Consider the following 23,676-nt stretch of genomic DNA (forward strand, 5'->3'; position numbering starts at 1 on the left):
TGCTGTATCCCTGCTCGTACCGGTATTCCGGGACTCTTCTTTCTTCCCTATACCAATCTCGTGGATCTTTTGGAGGGATATATTGGTTATAGGGATACCCTGGGCTCCTTTCTCTTGGTTTAGAGAGTAGCGGTGGTGGACCGTATCTGTCTCTTTGTTCATAGTATGGGTCCGGTCCTGGACTTCTTCTCTATGGTCTCTGATCGTATGGCTGGTCGCCTCTGTATTCTTTGTTGTCATAAATTCTTACTGGGTATTCTGGACTTCTTGCTCGCTCATACTGTGGGCCTTTTGTGTCTTTATGTCCTTGATTTGTTTTATTCCAGTTATTATGTGTTTTTTTATTTTTACGGTTTTTCGTTTTTTTCCATCCTTGCTGGGGGGTATTTGTTGTCTGTGAGTGTTTTCTCCATGTGTTTCGTGGGGTCTGGCCACTGGAATATTCTTGTCTCTCTTCTCGGTGTCCATTTCTATATTGGTCTTGTCTCAGGGCATCTTCTCTAGCATCTCTGTGTGTATCAGCCGCTCTTGTAGAAGTACCTATTGCCATGTCCTCTGTGGGTGGTGGACCATGAGGAACTAATTTCTCAGGTGTCGAGAATGTGGAGATGGGATCAGTGGGTCCTTTATTGACCTGCCACCTGTATACTAGGTCATTTTTGTAATCACTAATATCCCTAGCATATTTTTTACTTTTTCTTTGCTGTACGTCAGAGTCCTTTTTGGTCAAATCTTTGTTCAATTGAGTGGTAAGGCGTTTGAATTCTTCAGTATCCTTGTGTATGTCTAATCTTATCTTTAGTTCAGCTAAGGCCTGTTCGATTTTTTTGAGTTTCCTCTGTTTCCTTTTAAGTAGAAAATGTAGAAGCTCAATCCCTTTGCTGTTGAAAAAACTAAACCATTCCTCATTTGATTCCTGATCTCCTAGGCCGTCGTTGAGGGGGCACATCCCACCTAAGTCTTCTGGGCACTAGATTGGTCTTGATATAACGGTCAAACGTATGGATATCCCACCATAGATTAATTTTCTTCTCTAGGCCATGCCCTAGTTTCCGTATAAGGTGTTCTACATTACTGTCTGTTTTGGGGTCATCGTTATTGAAAACTAGGTCGAGGTTGACCTCTCGTTTTTCAATAAACGTGAAAATATCCATGACTGCTGCTGGAGTGAAATAAGGAAAACGTGATATATAAACTAGGTGAAACTCCTGCGCTGTTTAGGATGAGTGGAAGGAAGGAAGATGTGGAGGGAAGGGGAGGGGGGCCAATGGGGGGATGAGTAAGGGTGAATGTGGGCACTGCAGCAAACAAAAATAGGTCTATCCTATTTAGACAAAAGTGATAATATGAAAAAGATAATGATGTCTGCGCTGTGAAACGCTAACACTGTAAACAGGGGGGGGGGGATGAGGGCTGTGAGAGTGGGGTGCAAATGGGTCTGTGGGGACAGAGCAGTAATGAAGTATAATACGAGTACAACTTGAAAACAGTGAATGTATCAACATGAATCTGGGCAAACCTGTGATAATGTGAAACATAAAACTGAAACAAACAAAAAACTTCCAGGGCATTTATATAACAGTCCCAGGTTGAATCAAATGAAAAGAGGAAGCCAAAGTTCCAAGGAATACTGTTGCAGAAAGTCAAATGAGTGGATGATCGAAAAGTGAAAAAAGAGATCCAAAACCAAATGAATGGAGATGTGCGGGAAAATCAAATCCAAAACGTGCACCCACACCGTTGGTGATCCTAGCAGCTTACCTCCCGGCTGTCACTCAAAGCCAAAATGTCAGTGCTCCAGTTTCTCGGTGAGTGGTTATCTTCCTGGTAGTTCTCGGTAATCGATCATAGATATGGGAAATATAATAGAGATGCTATAGCAAGATGCTAATAACATACAGAAGGAGGACTCTGTATAGGGTGGATGGAGATGAACTCACACAACTTACACGCTGTGTAGAAAAGTGGTGCCTATCTCCAAGAGCGCCGAGCTCGTCTCCCTGGCTTCTCACTGCCACTGCTCTCTCCCTTCAATATCCCTAGAGCTGATCGCTCATGCGAAGGTGGAGGGGGTGGAGGAAGGAGAAGAAAGGGGGCACATAGCGTGATACCATATAAACAGGCTTTATTGAAACGTAAAAACCATAAATAAAAACTCACATTGAGCAGTCTTGTGGCGGTTACATATCCTACGAGCGCCGCGCTCGTTTACCGTCCGTCAGGTGCTGCTGTCAGTGCTCAAAGTCCCGACGCGTGTTCGTCACATCACGTGACTTCATCAGGGGATATTTACTAGAGCGCTGGTCTATGTTTAAATAGGGTCTCGCTAATAGGACATAGCGGCGGCCATTTTGTCGAAGTCCGCAAGGTAAACTAACAGATGGCGTGTCTAGCGCCATTGTACCTGAGTCATCGAATGTGTCAGTCACTGCTAAGAGCAGCAAACGGATCACAAGGTGACATTTTACAACAAACTAGTTAAAAAATAAGCTGACATATAAAGAGAAAAGACATTGATATATAAAAGGAGACATGTATCCTAAATGAAGCCGGGTATGGTATATAGTAAGTGCACCCTAAGAAATGCCTTTAAATCAATACCATCTGCAAATCCTACAGATCCTACACAGGAAATGCTAGTATTCTGGGCCCGGAACGTAATAAGGTGAATGTCAAGCTATCGCCCCTAATTCGGGTGCAAAGGGTGAGACCAGGAGTGAACACTATAGGTACGAGAGACAAAAAACATCTAAATTAAATGACATAATTAAATATAAACCATACATATGTAGTTAAACACAATAGAAGCATGAGGGTGAAATAACGTGGGCGGGCCAGAAGGGAAGAGGGATAGGCATATTATCTAGAAGTCGCTCAAAAAGCAGTTCAAATCGAACTCGATATTGAGGCCTCTGGGTGTAAGAGTGTCCATGTCAAAAATATATTTAGATTCTAGTTGGCTGAGGGCCCTGACCTTGTGGCCACCCCGCCATGGTCTAGAATATGGAACTATTCCCCAGAATTTCAAATGGGAAGGGTCCTTCTGATGGACTTGGGCAAAATGGCGAGATACGTACGCTGTGGTTGGGAAACCCACATTCAATATTCTTGACATGTTCTTTGATACGTATCCGCAACAGTCTCTTTGTGCGACCAATATCTTGTAGCCCGCAGCTGCATTCAAGGGCATAGACTGCACCTTCTGTGTTACAGCCAATAAAGTCCCTTACTTCGTATTCAGTACCATTACTGTTAGATTTAAAAGTAGAGACTTTTTTGTTCGGTCTTTTGGTGTGTGTGCAGGAATAGCATCTCTTGCAAGGGTAAAACCCCTTGCCAGTGAAGAATGTAAACTGTTTCCTTGGGGGGTCGATTACACTTTTCACCAATTGATCCCGCAGTGTAGGGGCTCTTTAATAGATAAACCTTGGTCTGTCTGGTAGCAGGTCCCGAAGGTCTTTGTCGCATTTCAGGATGTGCCAATGTTTTTGAATGACCTTTTCAATTTTCCTGTGTTGTACACTGTAGTCTAAAACTACAGGTACCAAGTCTTCCCTACTTGCCGTTGTCTTATTTTCCAGTAGCTTCCCTCTTGGGATCTTGGACACTTCTTCTATCTTTTGCTTGATGTATATGTCATCGTATCCCTTCTGTACAAATCTGTCGCCTATTTTGTTAGCTTGTACTTGGAACTCGTCCAGACTGGTACAATTGCGTCGTAGGCGCATTAATTGGCCCTTAGGTATATTAAAAAGCCAGTTCTTATGGTGACAGCTGGTAAGGGGGAGATAACTGTTTCGATCCACGTTTTTGAAGAAGGTCCTAGTATCAAAAGTCCCGTTGTTCCTGGAGATTTCCAAATCCAAAAAAGGTATGGTATGTTCTTCTATCTGCCAAGTTAATCTGATGTTTTTGGGGTTGGCGTTCAAATTCTCCAGGAAGGTCACTAGTGACTGATGATCCCCTTTCCACAAGATAAAGATATCATCAATGGATCTTTTGTATAGCACAAGGTCAACAGATTGATGAATGAATACCGATTCTTCCTCCCATTGGGACATGAACAGTCCCACCACGCTTGGAGCAAATTTTGCCCCCATCGCCACTTCGGTCCGTTGTTGATAATATTGATCTTTATACCAGAGGTGGCTGTGTTTTAAGCAAAAGTCTAAACACTTAATGATATACTTCCTTTGTACGCAGGGGAGGTTGGTAAGATTCCGAAGTCCCCACTTGGTGGCGTCGCAGGCTAAGTGATGGGGGATGATGGTATATAATGATGAAACGTCCGCCGTGGCCATCAAAAGGGGTCCATCTTCGTTCAGCTAGGCCAGCAATTGCAGCATATCCTTAGTATCTTTGAGGTATGCGCGTGTGTGCTGGACCGCCGGTTGGAGAAAACGGTCTATGTATTGACCAAGCCTGGCTGTTATGGAGTCTATCCCATTGACAATAGGTCTAAAGGGAGGGTTTTCTTTATCTTTGTGGATCTTGGGCAATGCGTAGATAATGGGGGTTCTACACGCTTCTGGAATTAAATACCTTGCCTCTTTTTTATCGAGGACTCCTTTTTTGAGGCCTAGATGCACGACTTGTTCAAGTTCCCTTCTCCATTTGAATATAGGATTTTTTGATATTGGGCTATAGGTCTCTGGATCGTCGAGGAGTCTCAGCATTCCCTTGTGGTATTGTTCCGTGGTCATTAGAACAATTCCCCCACCCTTGTCTGAGGGTCTAATCACAAGGTCTTTATTTGTTCTGAGTTTCTTAATACCAATCTTCATAGATGTAGGTTCCTCTATTTTCTTAATCGCCAGATTTTTTATTTCTTCCGTCACCATGTTTCGGAATACTTCTATATGTTTCCCATCTTTTACTTTTGGATTAAAGGTCGATTTGTTTCTAAGTTGACTATGCACCACTGAGTCGTTCTCCCTCCTGGTAGACTTAAAGGATTTGCCAACCATGTATTTTTTAATGTTTAATTTCCTAACATATTTTTCTATGCTTATGTAGGTCTGGAATTTGTCCATATTTCTGGAAGGTGCATATTTAAGTCCTTTGTCTAATACTAGGGTTTCTTCTTGGGTCAGTGGTGTGTCAGTAAGGTTAAAGATTCCTTCTCCTACTATTCTTAGTGTCGGAACATTTGGGGTTAAAAGAATACATATAAAGATCGCACATAATACATGTTTCATAGTGCTCCATATACAGGGATATGATGAACTGAAGATCAGCCATTTGTCCCTGTTAGAGTTTAAACAAAGGTTCTCAGGCATGAATGGACACTGTTTTTAGGTTGTAAAAAGCCTGCCTGTGCTATCTCCCCAAATCATATCTCCTGGGGTTTGACACTTATAAGATAAGAGAATGAAAAGCCTGGCACGGCATGACACTAAACACAGTGTGGTCTCTGTGTTATGAAACTAAATGGGCTATTCACAAATCCCAGTGAAATTATATATCTTAAATAGTATTGTATCTTTATAATGCCACAACGACAACATGTATATCAGTAATTCACATAATACTACTCGTTAATACATAGACACTACTGGGGTCCCAGGTATAAGATCCTAAAATAACTTCAAAGTATTAGACTGCCTTGATCACAGCCCGACATTAGTTTAAAGGAACTTTCCAAGGCATGTGTGTTGATCATAAAACCTTATCTCAATCATAACTTTAGATGTTGCCAAGATGGCTGACAACTGTTTGACATATAGGACAATTTATGATGGTGCTACACCAGATAAAGTTAGAGAGGTCATAAGTCATGATTAACTCTGCTTGACCTCATCATTAGGAATAATTCCTTATACGCTACTGCCCCCTACAGGTTAATATCGGCATTGGTTCAATATAGACTTATCAAAACATATTATCATGTGACCTCACCAGTCATGTGACAGTGATGTGACACACCCAGTTCTTTGGGGAGATAAAAAGGGATTATTCAGGACAGAGAGAGAGCCTGATGGGAAGAAGCTTGATGGGAGAGAGATGACTCCAGCTGCTCTGATCTCGGATCTCTGAAGGAAGCTGGACAGGCAGAGAGTGACCGCAAAGATGTAGGGGAATGAAGAGGGTCCTTCATCAGGACTTTCCCTTCTCAAACAGAAAGATCTCTTATTACTGGTAATGTATAATTTTGATCTTACATCCTCTATGCAATAGGTAGTTTAAACAGTTACCAACTGGGGCCACTCTATTATCTTAGCAAGTGTTAATTGGATCTGAAATATCTTTAACTGCAGCATAAGATTATTCAGAGGCAATTAAATAAGTAATGCACAGACGTACTGTATATAGATACTTGTTACATATATCGATCACAATATCATTGTGAGTCCTAGTGAACGGCCTAATGTTGGGATATGTTTAAACAGGTGATGCAGTAGAGATAGCCTTGTGTGTTAAAAAGACATTCTTGGCCAAATGACCAAGAACTGTCCACAAGACATCTTGTCCTTGTGTTTTATGTAGCAGTGGCAAGAGATCTGTCTGTTATTGAGAAGAGATAATTCAATGTCAAGGTTATGTCACTAAAAGCTAAAAGGTTTTTAATACGCCAAGATGATTTAAATATGAGAGCTATGAACGCCTTGTCATAATATTGTAGATAGTCTCTAAACATTCAGCCATCGCTTATTTCTGATTATAGAAGCATATCAATTTATTTGTTGTAATACGAATTGTACCTGATTTTAGATTTTGCACTGTACCTTTAGTTAATAAATATATATATTTTAAATATTCATTTGTATTGCTTGTCCTCAAAATAGCACGGATAAAAGAATTTTAGATATCTTGTATTGTAGGAAAATTGTATTTCTCCCAAAGCACAGATATACATATTTTCATAATACAATAATATTTTATAGTTCAGAATAAATATTCTGACGGTATATGTAGGCTCTATGCCGAGATACGTCAATGGTTCTGACATATATGGGGGCTCGTCCGGGATCTGTCAACGTTTGAGACAAGTAATATAATTGTGCAAAAATTATATATATTTTTGCCATTATAAATTTTTTAAATTTTTTGAAAAAAAAAAAAATTAAATATGAATTTTTAAAAATTAATATTTGTATTGCCATTGTTAGATGCAATATTGAAAAATGACAAAGACTAAAGTCATTTTTAGTGCAGCCGGTCCTGCTGATGCAGAGACTGAAATTGGTCTGTATCACAGACAGTTTGCAAAATATCAGGTAATGTCTTCTATCAGAGAAGTATGGGTAATGAAGACAGAGCTTGGTCCCTATAAGTCAGCTGACGCTGCAATAAGGACAATGGGTACTTTCAAATTTAAGCCCAATCAAAGTACCACAGAACTTTTAAAAGTTCTCAAGAAAGCCCAGGCTGTTGTAAGAAGCCCAGATTTTGAAGCCATGAATTTTCCTGATTATTTGGTAAGGCTTTGCCAAATAAAATAAAGTAAAAATTATTATGGCCAGGGATTATCACCCTAAAAATGGATTGGTTTGGTTAAACAGAACACCATCCTTTTTACGGTTCTACAGAACTAGAGCTTCAAAAATAAATTTAAAAAGCCCGCTCAAATAATGGCTTAATAAGAGCAAGAACAAAATTGAAGCTCCTCTCAATTAAAAAGTTACACTCAGTTCTAAAAAAAACTAGAAAGTGGAATCTAGCTGAGATGTTCAAAAATGTAAATGTCTGTTTAAAAGTTTTTTTTTTCTTTTCTTTAAAACAGAGTTTTTCACACCCTCCTTTGTGAAAAGAAGGGGGGGGGGTGAAAAGAGCAGCAAAGACATGGCTTGGTAGAAACTGACAGGTTTAAGGAATGTCTGTGTGATACCAGTGGGGGGGCATTGCTCCTTGCTTATACAAACACACACTACTGACAAAGTGAAACAAAAAAAAAAAAAACTGTTCCATGTCATTCATTCCAAGTATATGTGTTTTGTTTTTATATTGTTTTCCTTACAGGTATTTTGTAATAACAGGATACCATATGAATATATGGAATATTTCAAATAAATTATGTTATTTCAGAAATATTTAAAATAAATCCAAGAATTTATTTTCTGAAAAATACATCAGCTAAAATTATTTATTTTAAGCTGACTTGGTAAATATTTCAGCACTGCCCTGAAATCAAATAAAAATAAAAAGCCCAGTTGTATTTCAACTTAAAAGGGAATGAAGTAATTTATATTCCCACAGGTATAATCAATATGCCCACGATCGATTACAAATGGGTATCGATCTCCTTAACAATATTTATATCCTATTGTGATTTTATAAAAATAATAATGAGGCCATACATGTGAACCTTCTCGGTTCTCTCACATTCAGTGAGTATAAGTGAGATCCATATTTAGATGGCACCCTCATACAGGCATCTCCGATTTTCCCCAATATGAGGGTCAGACAGGAGGATCATACTAAAGTGTATGTCCCCTGGAATATAATTGAGAGGTATGCTTGGAAGGTGATATTCTCAAATGCTCACATCCATACAGTGTATGCTGACTCTATTGAGCTTCGCAATTATACGTAATCCTACTGGGATTGTATGGTATTTTCCCCCCAGGTCAATGACCTGTGGAATATTTATGAGGTTCATATTTATGCCAGGAATATAATCACATTAGTAGAAATTATTAAAATAGTTGATCAATCCTAAAATAAATATTTAGGTATTCACACCCTTCAGGAAATGAATAAATAATCAGTCAATCATTTATTCCTGATAATCAATGACCCAATATATCATGTGTACATTGACAACGATATATTACATTGCTTTGTTATGCACATAGATCTGGTAAACACCAAAGTGGTCCAGATTAAAGTAAAACCCAAGTAGTTTCATAAATGAACATGAAGCCCAAATATAATCTTGGTTACTGCCAGATGCAGTAAACATATTAGTACCACAAAGGTCATTATTCAGACAGGTACTAATACATTTCTATTATTACCCGGCCATGTATACATAGGCCAAAGTTTTTTAAAGAACCCTACTGCATTAAAATGTTTCGCAGACAGGATGTACACAGAAAAGATTTCAGTAAATCACACTTAAATGAAAGAAAAGTTTTCATAGAGTTTAAGAAAATATGTTTATGAAAAGATTCCTGTGACGTGTTATAATAGACATACACATAGCAAGGATCCAATCTGATCCAAGTGAAAACTTACCTTGTGTTTTAAATCAAACATTGTTGTCTTTCCCTAGCTGGCTATGTTTCGCTAGTGGAGACCATTAAGAATTTAAAGGAAAGGAGCTTTGTGAGATTAGTGAACCGGATCTTATGATAATCCTATACTTGATATTCTTAAACTAAGTGGTCATTGCGTTTGTATGCTGATCTAAGACAGCTACATAAACGAGTATATATGCACAGCTAAGCTATGCCATACATTGACCAATGCTTGATAGAAAAATACAAAGCGCTAAGTATTTCACCACACTAAATGATGCCCAATGATGGTGGAACATTCAGGTAAGTCCTGAAGACCCATACAAGCTGGCAATTAACGGTGGTAAGAAATAGTACAACTGAAACATAATGTAACTTGGTTGAATAAATTCATGTTTTGAATGTGATTTTGTTTCTGTTTGTTATTTTACATAAGGCCAAGGCCTGATATACCTTCAAGAAAAAGTAACAGGGGGGATGATATTTTTGCTGAATAGCAAAATGTTTGAAAAGCGTATCCCAGAGTTCAGATATGTTCTTAACCAGTTGAGGGAGGCGGGTGTTTGAAATTTCATTTCAGGAAGACCAATGGTGTCGCTCCAAGGTTCATCCCCTGAGGCCTACGGTTCGTAGCCTAAGTCTCGCACAAGAAGAAAATGGAGACTGTGATGAGGTCAAGAGTATCTGCCAATATCAGTGAATTGAGAACATGTTTGGGTATGGTATGAAATATGAAATTGTATGCTTGTCATCCTAGTTTCCAACCAAGAATGCTGGAAGGTAATGTATAAGAAGAGACTTAACAGGATCAAGAGAATGTAATGTAATAAAATGACATTGTGATATTTCTCTCTTGACTTACAGATCTCCAAATCTTATACTTCAGCATTAGTGTTGATCCTGCCATTCATGGCAGAATAATATTATCATTACATCGTTGATGATTTTTAGTTAATTAAAATATAGTTAACCAATCGCTATATCATATATATATAGCATAGTTAGAAAAAGTAAATCTTAATTAATAAGAATATGTATTCATACTGTCTATTTACTCCAATAGAAAATGATTGACAATCCAGACCAGATCGTTGATTGGTAAAGGTGAAGTGATCTACCAAAGACGCAACGATCGCATGGATGATGTTAATCCTTGGCACCCCATTCCGGAGGGAACCGTCACCAAACCACACTCCAGACCAGATCGTTGATTGGTAAAGGCGAAGTTAACCACCAAAAGATACCGCGATCGTCTGGATGATGTTAATCCGTGATGCCCAGTTAAGGATGGAACCTGCCGCCACATCGAATCCTTCATCAGGAGTCATGAAGCGAGATGCTCCAGGATTCGTATTGTCGGAAAGAAAGATTTGTTGCAGAAGTCCCTTGTTCATTTGAATCCAAGAATATCCGTCGAAAGAAGGGATATTGAGTCCCATTTACAGCTTGTAACCCTACAAGAGCGGATTCACTGAAGAGTTCTTCAATTGCTGGTTTTCCAGTTTTGTTTTTATTACATTTGAAATGGGGGGGTGACACCACCACTGCAACAGTTCATTTTGTTTTTATAAAGACTTGAACTCGTCAAGGAAGATCCAAGTCATACAAGAACACTCTTTATCATATGGACGAAGAGAGGAACATTTTTTTTTTTAGTATAAAGAAAAATAATAATGTGGCCATATCTTTTAACCACTGATATTTCTTCGGACACCGTTTCTTAACATGTGTTTGGCTATTCGCCACACTATGAAAGAACGTGGGGGGGATTTGTCGGAACATTTGGGGTTAAAAGAATACATATAAAGATCGCACATAATACATGTTTCATAGTGCTCCATATACAGGGATATGATGAACTGAAGATCAGCCATTTGTCCCTGTTAGAGTTTAAACAAAGGTTCTCAGGCATGAATGGACACTGTTTTTAGGTTGTAAAAAGCCTGCCTGTGCTATCTCCCCAAATCATATCTCCTGGGGTTTGACACTTATAAGATAAGAGAATGAAAAGCCTGGCACGGCATGACACTAAACACAGTGTGGTCTCTGTGTTATGAAACTAAATGGGCTATTCACAAATCCCAGTGAAATTATATATCTTAAATAGTATTGTATCTTTATAATGCCACAACGACAACATGTATATCAGTAATTCACATAATACTACTCGTTAATACATAGACACTACTGGGGTCCCAGGTATAAGATCCTAAAATAACTTCAAAGTATTAGACTGCCTTGATCACAGCCCGACATTAGTTTAAAGGAACTTTCCAAGGCATGTGTGTTGATCATAAAACCTTATCTCAATCATAACTTTAGATGTTGCCAAGATGGCTGACAACTGTTTGACATATAGGACAATTTATGATGGTGCTACACCAGATAAAGTTAGAGAGGTCATAAGTCATGATTAACTCTGCTTGACCTCATCATTAGGAATAATTCCTTATACGCTACTGCCCCCTACAGGTTAATATCGGCATTGGTTCAATATAGACTTATCAAAACATATTATCATGTGACCTCACCAGTCATGTGACAGTGATGTGACACACCCAGTTCTTTGGGGAGATAAAAAGGGATTATTCAGGACAGAGAGAAAGGCTGATGGGAAGAAGCTTGATGGGAGAGAGATGGCTGATCTCTGGAAGCTGCTCTGATTTCTGAAGGAAGATGGAAAGCAGAGAGTGACCGCAAACATGTAGGGGGTCTCAAGAGTCCTTCATTAGGACTTTCCCTTCTCAAACAGAAAGATCTCTTATTACTGGTAATGTATAATTTTGATCTTACATCCTCTATGCAATAGGTAGTTTAAACAGTTACCAACTGGGGCCACTCTATTATCTTAGCAAGTGTTAATTGGATCTGAAATATCTTTAACTGCAGCATAAGATTATTCAGAGGCAATTAAATAAGTAACGCCTAGACGTGCTGTAAATAGACACTTGTTACATATATCGATCACAATATCATTGTGAGTCCTAGTGAATGGCCTAATGTTGGGATATGTTTAAACAGGTGATGCAGTAGAGATAGCCTTGTGTGTTAAAAAGACATTCTTGGCCAAATTACCAAGAACTGTCCACAGGACATCTTGTCCTTGTGTTTTATGTAGCAGTGGCAAGAGATCTGTTTGTTATTGAGAAGAGATAATTCAATGTCAAGGTTATGTCACTAAAAGCTAAAAGGTTTTAAATACGCCAAGATGATTTAAATATGAGAGCTATGAATGCCTTGTCATAATATTGTAAATAGTCTCTAAACATGCAGCCATCGCTTATTTCTGATTATAGAAACATATCAATTAATTGTTGTAATACGAATTGTACCTGATTTTAGATTTTGCACTGTACCTTTAGTTAATAAATATATATATTTTAAATATTAATTTGTATTGCTTGTCCTCAAAATAGCACAGATAAAAGAATTTTAGATATCTTGTATTGTAGGAAAATTGTATTTCTCCCAAAGCACAGATATACATATTTTCATAATACAATAATATTTTATAGTTCAGAATAAATATTCTGACGGTATGTGTAGGCTCTATGCCGAGATACGTCAATGGTTCTGACATTAGTTTCTCTCTTTTTCTCACTTGTTTTCTTTTGCCTGCCCTACATCCTCTTTTCTTGGGGGGCTTCTCTGCTTTGTCTCCTCTGTTTTTCTCGGGGGATGGTAGGTCACGTCCCGATCTAAAAAAGACCTGCTGTATCCCTGCTCGTACCGGTATTCCGGGACTCTTCTTTCTTCCCTATACCAATCTCGTGGATCTTTTGGAGGGATATATTGGTTATAGGGATACCCTGGGCTCCTTTCTCTTGGTTTAGAGAGTAGCGGTGGTGGACCGTATCTGTCTCTTTGTTCATAGTATGGGTCCGGTCCTGGACTTCTTCTCTATGGTCTCTGATCGTATGGCTGGTCGCCTCTGTATTCTTTGTTGTCATAAATTCTTACTGGGTATTCTGGACTTCTTGCTCGCTCATACTGTGGGCCTTTTGTGTCTTTATGTCCTTGATTTGTTTTATTCCAGTTATTATGTGTTTTTTTATTTTTACGGTTTTTCGTTTTTTTCCATCCTTGCTGGGGGGTATTTGTTGTCTGTGAGTGTTTTCTCCATGTGTTTCGTGGGGTCTGGCCACTGGAATATTCTTGTCTCTCTTCTCGGTGTCCATTTCTATATTGGTCTTGTCTCAGGGCATCTTCTCTAGCATCTCTGTGTGTATCAGCCGCTCTTGTAGAAGTACCTATTGCCATGTCCTCTGTGGGTGGTGGACCATGAGGAACTAATTTCTCAGGTGTCGAGAATGTGGAGATGGGATCAGTGGGTCCTTTATTGACCTGCCACCTGTATACTAGGTCATTTTTGTAATCACTAATATCCCTAGCATATTTTTTACTTTTTCTTTGCTGTACGTCAGAGTCCTTTTTGGTCAAATCTTTGTTCAATTGAGTGGTAAGGCGTTTGAATTCTTCAGTATCCTTGTGTATGTCTAATCTTATCTTTAGTTCAGCTAAGGCCTGTTCGATTTTTTTGAGTTTCCTCTGTTTCCTTTTAAGTAGAAAATGTAGAAGCTCAATCCCTTTGCTGTTGAAAAAACTAAACCATTCCTCATTTGATTCCTGATCTCCTAGGCCGTCGTTGAGGGGGCACATCCCACCTAAGTCTTCTGGGCACTAGATTGGTCTTGATATAACGGTCAAACGTATGGATATCCCACCATAGATTAATTTTCTTCTCTAGGCCATGCCCTAGTTTCCGTATAAGGTGTTCTACATTACTGTCTGTTTTGGGGTCATCGTTATTGAAAACTAGGTCGAGGTTGACCTCTCGTTTTTCAATAAACGTGAAAATATCCATGACTGCTGCTGGAGTGAAATAAGGAAAACGTGATATATAAACTAGGTGAAACTCCTGCGCTGTTTAGGATGAGTGGAAGGAAGGAAGATGTGGAGGGAAGGGGAGGGGGGCCAATGGGGGGATGAGTAAGGGTGAATGTGGGCACTGCAGCAAACAAAAATAGGTCTATCCTATTTAGACAAAAGTGATAATATGAAAAAGATAATGATGTCTGCGCTGTGAAACGCTAACACTGTAAACAGGGGGGGGGATGAGGGCTGTGAGAGTGGGGTGCAAATGGGTCTGTGGGGACAGAGCAGTAATGAAGTATAATACGAGTACAACTTGAAAACAGTGAATGTATCAACATGAATCTGGGCAAACCTGTGATAATGTGAAACATAAAACTGAAACAAACAAAAAACTTCCAGGGCATTTATATAACAGTCCCAGGTTGAATCAAATGAAAAGAGGAAGCCAAAGTTCCAAGGAATACTGTTGCAGAAAGTCAAATGAGTGGATGATCGAAAAGTGAAAAAAGAGATCCAAAACCAAATGAATGGAGATGTGCGGGAAAATCAAATCCAAAACGTGCACCCACACCGTTGGTGATCCTAGCAGCTTACCTCCCGGCTGTCACTCAAAGCCAAAATGTCAGTGCTCCAGTTTCTCGGTGAGTGGTTATCTTCCTGGTAGTTCTCGGTAATCGATCATAGATATGGGAAATATAATAGAGATGCTATAGCAAGATGCTAATAACATACAGAAGGAGGACTCTGTATAGGGTGGATGGAGATGAACTCACACAACTTACACGCTGTGTAGAAAAGTGGTGCCTATCTCCACGAGCGCCGAGCTCGTCTCCCTGGCTTCTCACTGCCACTGCTCTCTCCCTTCAATATCCCTAGAGCCGATCGCTCATGCGAAGGTGGAGGGGGTGGAGGAAGGAGAAGAAAGGGGGCACATAGTGTGATACCATATAAACAGGCTTTATTGAAACGTAAAAACCATAAATAAAAACTCACATTGAGCAGTCTTGTGGCGGTTACATATCCTACGAGCGCCGTGCTCGTTTACCGTCCGTCAGGTGCTGCTGTCAGTGCTCAAAGTCCCGACGCGTGTTCGTCACATCACGTGACTTCATCAGGGGATATTTACTAGAGCGCTGGTCTATGTTTAAATAGGGTCTCGCTAATAGGACATAGCGGCGGCCATTTTGTCGAAGTCCACAAGGTAAACTAACAGATGGCGTGTCTAGCGCCATTGTACCTGAGTCATCGAATGTGTCAGTCACTGCTAAGAGCAGCAAACGGATCACAAGGTGACATTTTACAACAAACTAGTTAAAAAATAAGCTGACATATAAAGAGAAAAGACATTGATATATAAAAGGAGACATGTATCCTAAATGAAGCCGGGTATGGTATATAGTAAGTGCACCCTAAGAAATGCCTTTAAATCAATACCATCTGCAAATCCTACAGATCCTACACAGGAAATGCTAGTATTCTGGGCCCGGAACGTAATAAGGTGAATGTCAAGCTATCGCCCCTAATTCGGGTGCAAAGGGTGAGACCAGGAGTGAACACTATAGGTACAAGAGACAAAAAATATCTAAATAAAAATTCAGCTATGTATAAATAAAATGTTTAAGATAAAAAATGTATCAATGCCAATACATGGTAATAAAAAAGATAAAAAATAGGGGACAGGGGGCCTCTTCTGAGGAGACGAGAATCCAGATATAGGTCTAAGGCCGAGTACTCACGGCAGGACATGTCCGATGAAAACGGTCTGCAGACCGTTTCCATCGGACATGTCTGGCCGGGGACTGCCCGGGGACTTCTGTTCGATGGCTATACACACCATCGAACAGAAGCCCGCGCGTAAACATTACGCGGGGCGTGTCCGCGGTGTCGCCGCGTCGATGACGCGGTGTCGCCGCGACAATGACGCGGCGACGTGGGCGGGCCGCCTTAAAAATGCTTCCACGCATGCGTCGAAGTCATTCGACGCATGCGAGGGATGCGGGCGGCAGGACATGTACGGTAGGTCTGTACAGACGACCGTACATGTCCGGGCGGACAGGTTTCCAGCGGACTGTTTTAAAACAAGTCCGGGAAACAGTTGTCCGCTGGAAACCTGTCCGATCCGTCCCAAAATGGTCCGCTCGGGCCAACACACGGCCAAACATGTCTGCTGAAACTGGTCTGCGGACCAGTTTCAGCAGACATGTTTGGTCGTGAGTACGGGGCCTAAGGGATTTGTTGCTCAGATACCTATCAAAGATGAGCTTTGGATAACTATACCAGACCTGGCACTGTGCAGAGCAGCACCCAACGTGCGGTTGACATAATTAAATATAAACCATACATATGTAGTTAAACACAATAGAAGCATGAGGGTGAAATAACGTGGGCGGGCCAGAAGGGAAGAGGGATAGGCATATTATCTAGAAGTCGCTCAAAAAGCAGTTCAAATCGAACTCGATATTGAGGCCTCTGGGTGTAAGAGTGTCCATGTCAAAAATATATTTAGATTCTAGTTGGCTGAGGGCCCTGACCTTGTGGCCACCCCGCCATGGTCTAGAATATGGAACTATTCCCCAGAATTTCAAATGGGAAGGGTCCTTCTGATGGACTTGGGCAAAATGGCGAGATACGCTGTGGTTGGGAAACCCACATTCAATATTCTTGACTAGTGTTGAGCAGAATATGCCATATTCGATTTCGCGATATATCTCGAATATATATTCGAATATTCGAGATATATTCGCTAAATTCGAATATTCGTGATATTTTATCGAAATTAAATGATTGCGATTTTTCGCTATTGCGAATGCGAAAATAATTGCGAATTTTTGATAACTGCGGTAGGAGCACTCTGATTGGCTCAGAATATTCTTGATATTTTTTCGAAATTTCGCAAAATGCGAATGCGATATTGATGGCGAAATTTCGACAACAGCGCTAGGAGCACTCTGATTGGCTCAGAATATTCGTGATATTTTATCGAAATTTCGCAAAATGCGAATGCGATATTTATTGCGCAATTTCGACAAATGCTGGAGGAGCGCTCTGATTGGCTCAGAATATTCGTGATATTTTATCGAAATATCGCAACATGCGAATGCGATATTTATTGCGCAATTTCGAGAAATGCTGTAGGAGCACTCCGATTGGCTCAGAATATTCGTTATATTTTATCGAAATATCGCAACATGCGAATGCGATATTTATTGCGCAATTTCGAGAAATGCTGTAGGAGCGCTCTGATTGGCTCACTCTGAAATCGAATATTCGAGATATTTTAACGCAATTTCACAAAATGCGAATGCGAAATTGATTGCAGATATTTCGAAAACTGCTGTAGCAGCACTCTGAAATCGAATATTTATGATATTTTAGCCAAAAAACATATTGCGATTGCGATTTTTCGATCGCGCATGCGCAATCGCGCGAACAACACGCGACCATTTCCTGGACCCTTGCCAGTTTCCAACTTTATGATCGCAACGCAATCGCAGAGCAAGATGGTTGGAAGTAATTTCACTGCATCTGAGGAAAAGATGCTGATTTGTGTAAGTATTTTGACCACTGTTATTTCATTATCTTCAACTGCATTTTAGTCTAGTTTAAAACTTAGTATATATGATCAGATATTAGTATTTCACAAACAATGTGTCTCCTGCTTTTACAAAACTACAAGTCCCAGCATGCCTGGACAGCTGCAGACACCCTGGTTGGTAAATGTGTATTTAGGCACTTTTCCTTGTTATTTAGCATAATGAATTTAACATTTTTTTGGACATAGGACGTATGCGAACGTCCTGACTTCAGGGTCCTCAAGGCCCAAGGACGTTCGAATACATATTGCCCTTTAGATGTTGCAGAACTACAACTTCCAGCATGCCTGGGAATGCTGGCACTTCTAGTATTGTAAGTTCTGCAGGCCCACATTTTTCAGGCCTTTATGCACGGGTCTCTAAACTGTGGCACCCTAGATGCAGCAAAAGTAAAATTCTTAGCATGCACTGACAGACCGTGGCTGATGGGAGTAGTAGTTTTGCAACAGCTGGAGGTGGACTGGTCTTGAAACCCTGAGTTAGGTAACAAACCCGTAGTGTTTTGCAACCATTCTGCCTCCAGCTGTTTTTTTTTCTGTTGAAAAGCCTGTGGCGTGCAAAACACAACCCAAAAACTCCACCCGGTGCAGTGAAAAATGTGCACACACCTAAAGAGTGACAGCACAAAAAACTGCGACGGTTGCATACGTCAGTGGTCCTCCGAAAAGGTCCCGTCTCTGACCCCCCGGGGCGTTAGGCTCCTGACAGGGAAAAGAGTTACTGTGGTCCATACAGCCAAAGCCATATGGACCCATCTCGGTCCAAGCAGCGCAATCGCGCGAACAACACGCGAACAACACGCTACCATTTCCTGGAGCCTTGCCAGTTTCCAACTTTATGATCGCAACGCAATCGCAGAGCAAGATGGTTGGAAGTAATTTCACTGTATCTGAGGAAAATATGCTGATTTGTGTAAGTATTTTGACCACTGTTATTTCATTATCTTCAACTGCATTTTAGTCTAGTTTAAAACTTAGTATATATGATCAGATATTAGTATTTCACAAACAATGTGTCTCCTGCTTTTACAAAACTACAAGTCCCAGCATGCCTGGACAGCTGCAGACACCCTGGTTGGTAAATGTGTATTTAGGCACTTTTCCTTGTTATTTAGCATAATGAATTTAACATTTTTTTGGACATAGGACGTATGCGAACGTCCTGACTTCAGGGTCCTCAAGGCCCAAGGACGTTCGAATACATATTGCCCTTTAGATGTTGCAGAACTACAACTTCCAGCATGCCTGGGAATGCTGGCACTTCTAGTATTATAAGTTCTGCAGGCCCACATTTTTCAGGCCTTTATGCACGGGTCTCTAAACTGTGGCACCCTAGATGCAGCAAAAGTAAAATTCTTAGCATGCACTGACAGACCGTGGCTGATGGGAGTAGTAGTTTTGCAACAGCTGGAGGTGGACTGGTCTTGAAACCCTGAGTTAGGTAACAAACCCTTAGTGTTTTGCAACCATTCTGCCTCCAGCTGTTTTTTTTCTGGTGAAAAGCCTGTGGCGTGCAAAACACAACCCAAAAACTCCACCCGTTGCAGGGAAAAATGTGCACACACCTAAAGAGTGACATCACAAAAAACTGCGACGGGTGCATACGTCAGTGGTCCTCCGAAAAGGTCCCGTCTCTGACCCCCCGGGGCGTTAGGCTCCTGACAGGGAAAAGAGTTAGCAACGCATATCTCCCCTATACGTGTATCCTGTGTTGTTAATAATATATACATAATTATGCAAATGATAATGGCTGCTATATTTATGCAAAAAAGGTGGCGACCGAAATGGCAGGATATAAAATCTGTCATGTTACCCCTGTCATTGATTAATAAGGCGAGAATGCTTCCAATTGTTGAATACCATACATTTACGTCATATATCCATAAGGCTGTCAACAAAAGTATTACAATATACTTTGTTCTTCATCTTGCAGAAGTTCCTGGAAACAGGGTACGACCAGCTCCGCAGGCAGCCAGAGAAAAAGGCTGTGGTCAGCGCCCTAATGGCCGACTTCGGCGGCCAACACAATCAGCTGGCGATTGTGAAGAAGTGGTCTGACCTGAAGAGGCGCCACATGGAACAGGTCAGACGTCTTCGGGATAGATATTATCCAGGTAAGTTATTGTTGACAGTTATGTTTTTTTTTTCAAAAGTGTATTTTGTGCGTGAACTCGAGAGAGAGAGGAGCCGGCCTGCAGGAGTTGGGAGGCCTCCCCCAGAGGCAATCTGCCACCTTTCTCCATGCCCCGGGTGGCAATGGCGGGTGTGAGGGGTCCTCCCAACCCCACCTCGCATAGCACACCCACCGGGGGCGGGGCTGAGACCACCAAACTCAATTCACATGTAGCCGAGAGCGGGATCCGAACCCCTAGCTGCAGAGGTGAATCGCTTGTCAGCGCAGTGGCAATCGCGTTGAGCCACCGCAGCTCCTTTGGTGACAGTTATGTAAGGTCATATGTAATTCATGTAAGGTCAGATGTTGTTAACCAAGATGCCATGTTGTGCTAACATATATCACCACCAGCCAAGGTATTCATAGTACTGTTGAAAAAAGACATGGGACAGCAGACAGGAACACAGAAGTTATGTGGGAACATACTTTTCCCATTGCTTTGCATGGGACTTTAAAGAAAAACCCAGACCATCACCAAAGTGGGTAGTTAAGGGATAAATTAACGATCCTATACTTTAAGTGGACGTATAGGTAACATGTGACCAAGTGTTATTGAAATATCTACAGCTGTTATGAAGTAACATGTATTTCCCATAGAGTTGAATGGGACTTTAAAGAAAAACCCCGACCATGGCAAATGGGGGTGGGTAAGGGTTAAACCACCTATCCTATGTTTGTGGCTGACATATAAGTAACCTGTGTGCCAAGTTTCATGTAAATATCTTTAGCCGTTTGTACGTGATGCTGGAACATACATACATACATACATGCACACACACGTTGAGTTTTATATATATAGATTCCCACTAAATTCCTGTGTTAGGCGTGGGGTTGTTATAGTAATCCCGTGTGCTCCATCAGGCCCTTTTTTTAACATGAGATCGTCTGAACAAAACAAAGGGGACAAAAACAGCTCATTTTAACATGGTGGCATCCCAGCTCACGCTCAGTCCCCTGTAGTGCCCACAAGACCCTTTAATATAACATTGTCCCATTGGTTAACTGTCTATATAAATCAATTTGTATTCATATACAATACAGCAGAGTACACAGAATTTGCATACGTCATTAGAAAACATTTTTATAATATAAGAACATTGTGTTATTATAGGAGCTCCAATACCAGTTGTTCGCGCCAAGCGCAGAAGGCGCCAGGCCGATGAGGAGGAGGAGGAGGATGCGGCAGAGGAGGATGCGGCAGAGGAGGAGATGGATGAGGAGGAGCAGCCAGGGCCCTCCCACTCGCCAACCCCAGCTCCTGTTGAGGAGCAAGTTGAGGAGCTTCCCCCCCCCCCACCCCAACTTCTCAAGCAGACGAGCAGGAGGAAGACAGCGGTCCTGTGAGCCTCGCTCAGGAAGGTAAATATGTGCACAATGATTAATAACATTTTAACAATAAAATGTAGATATAAAAATGGACAACATATAAAGCGCACCTGTCAGATTGTAGAACCATAATATGGTATTTATGATAGAAGTATACAGGTAGTGCAGAATTATTAGGCAAGTTGTATTTTTGAGGATTCATTTTATTATTGAACAACAACCATGTTCTCAATGAACCCCAAAAACTCATTAATATCAAAGCTGAATATTTTTGGAAGTAGTTTTTAGTTTGTTTTTAATGTTAGCTATTTTCGGGGGATATCTGTGTGTGCAGGTGACTACTATTACTGTGCAGAATTATTAGGCAACTTAACAAAAAAATAAATATATACCCATTTCAATGATTTATTTTTAACAGTGAAACCAATATAACATCTCAACATTCACAAATACACATTTCTGACATTCAAAAACAAAACAAAAACAAATCAGTGACCAATATAGCCACCTTTCTTTGCAAGGACACTCAAAAGCCTGACATCCATGGATTCTGTCAGTGTTTTGATCTGTTCACCATCAACATTGCGTGCAGCAGCAACCACAGCCTCCCAGACACTGTTCAGAGAGGTGTACTGTGTTCCCTCCTTGTAAATCTCACATTTGATGATGGACCACAGGTTCTCAATGGGGTTCAGATCAGGTGAACAAGGAGGCCATGTCATTACTTTTTTTTATTTAATACCCTTTCTTGCCAGCCACGCTGTGGAGTACTTTGACACGTGTGATGGAGCATTGTCCTGCATGAAAATCATGTTTTTCTTGAAGGATGCAGACTTCTTCCTGTACCACTGCTTGAAGAAGGTCTCTTCCATAATCTGGCAGTAGGACTGGGAGTTGAGCTTGACTCCATCCTCAATCCGAAAAGGCCCCACAAGCTCATCTTTGATGATACCAGCCCAAACCAGTACTCCACCACCACCTTGCTGGCATCTGAGTCGGACTGGAGCTCCCTGCCCTTTACCAATCCAGCCACAGGCTCTTCCATCTGGCCCATCAAGACTCACTCTCATTTCAGCAGTCCATAAAACCTTAGAAAAATCTTTCTTGAGATATTTATTGGCACAGTCTTGACGTTGCAGCTTGTGTGTCTTGTTCAGTGGTCGTCGTCTTTCAGCCTTTCTTACCTTGGCCATGTCTCTGGGTATTGCACACCTTGTGCTTTTGGGCACCCCAGTGATGTTGCAGCTCTGAAATATGGCCAATCTGGTGGCAAGTGGCATCTTGGCAGCTGCACGCTTAACTTTTCTCAGTTCATGGGCAGTTATTTTGCGCCTTTGTTTTTCCACACGCTTCTTTTGTTTGATGATCACGCTTCAGAAGCTTTGCAATTTTAAGAGTGCTGCATCCCTCTGCTAGATATCTCTCTATTTTGGACTTTTCAGAGTCTGTCAAGTCCTTCTTTTGGCCCATTTTGCCAAAGAAAAGGAAATTGACTAATAATTATGCACACCTGATATAGAGTGTTGATGTCATTAGACCACACACCTTCTCATTACAGAGATGTACATTACCTAATATGCCTAATCGGTAGTAGGCTTTCGAGCCTATACAGCAGGGATATGCAATTACCGGACCTCCAGCTGTTGCAGAACTACAACTCCCATGAGGCATAGCAAGACTCTGACAGTCACAAGCATGACACCCGGAGGCCGAGGCATGATGGGACTTGTAGTTTTGCAACAGCTGGAGGTCCGCTAATTGCTTATCCCTGCTATACAGCTTGGAGTAAGACAACATGCATAAAGAGGATGATGTGGTCCAAATACTCATTTGCCTAATAATTCTGCACTCCCGGGATGTGTTAGACACATAACAAGTGTATACACATGATAATGATTGATTAATAAGCAAAAAAAATATTTTATTTATTTGGTAACGTTCTTTGAAATCCAAATGTTTTTTTATTATATCCTAACAGTATCAAGAAAGATGATGAGGCAGAACGCACTCATAAAGAAAACCCACCAGAGGATCCTGGGAAACCAACGCAAGATCCGCTACCTGACGCAACAAAATGCGCTGCTAGAGCAGCAGCAATCCAAAAATATTGCGGAAATGGAACGGCTTCAGAAGCTCAATCAGAGTTATATCTGAATTTATTTTTTTATTAAAAAATCTTATTTTTTGGAAATGTTTAATTTCTTTTTGAGATAGATTTGTAGGTTTTTCAACACATCTAACTTCACATCAAACAATCAACTTCATAATAAGCAAAAACATTTTATACTATTATTTTATTTAACAGTAACCTAGGACAAACTAAAGCACACGACACAGACACGACGAACACAAAATAAACTGTTGAAAAATGAACATAACAAAAGCAACAATATATATATATATATACAGAGAGAGAGAGAGGGAGAGCAAGAAAGAGAGAGAGAATGCAGATGAGCTCTTGCAGACAGCCCAATGGTTGCAGTATAAATGCCGCAAAACAGGGTTTAACATAAGGTTCATTGTTATAGTTA

The 23,676-nt window shown here is 40.7% G+C and overlaps 1 long non-coding RNA gene across 1 annotated transcript; it reads left to right on the forward strand.

The window, feature by feature from the left end:
• Positions 1 to 5,136: 5,136 nt before the first annotated feature.
• LOC120945460 lies at positions 5,137 to 10,840 on the forward strand. The gene is made up of 2 exons (XR_005750585.1): positions 5,137 to 6,138; positions 10,243 to 10,840. It is a non-coding gene; the product is annotated as an uncharacterized LOC120945460 (long non-coding RNA).
• The last annotated feature ends 12,836 nt before the right edge of the window (positions 10,841 to 23,676 follow it).

The sequence above is a fragment of the Rana temporaria genome, chromosome 7 (assembly GCF_905171775.1).
Source record: "Rana temporaria chromosome 7, aRanTem1.1, whole genome shotgun sequence".
Classification (NCBI taxonomy): domain Eukaryota; kingdom Metazoa; phylum Chordata; class Amphibia; order Anura; family Ranidae; genus Rana; species Rana temporaria.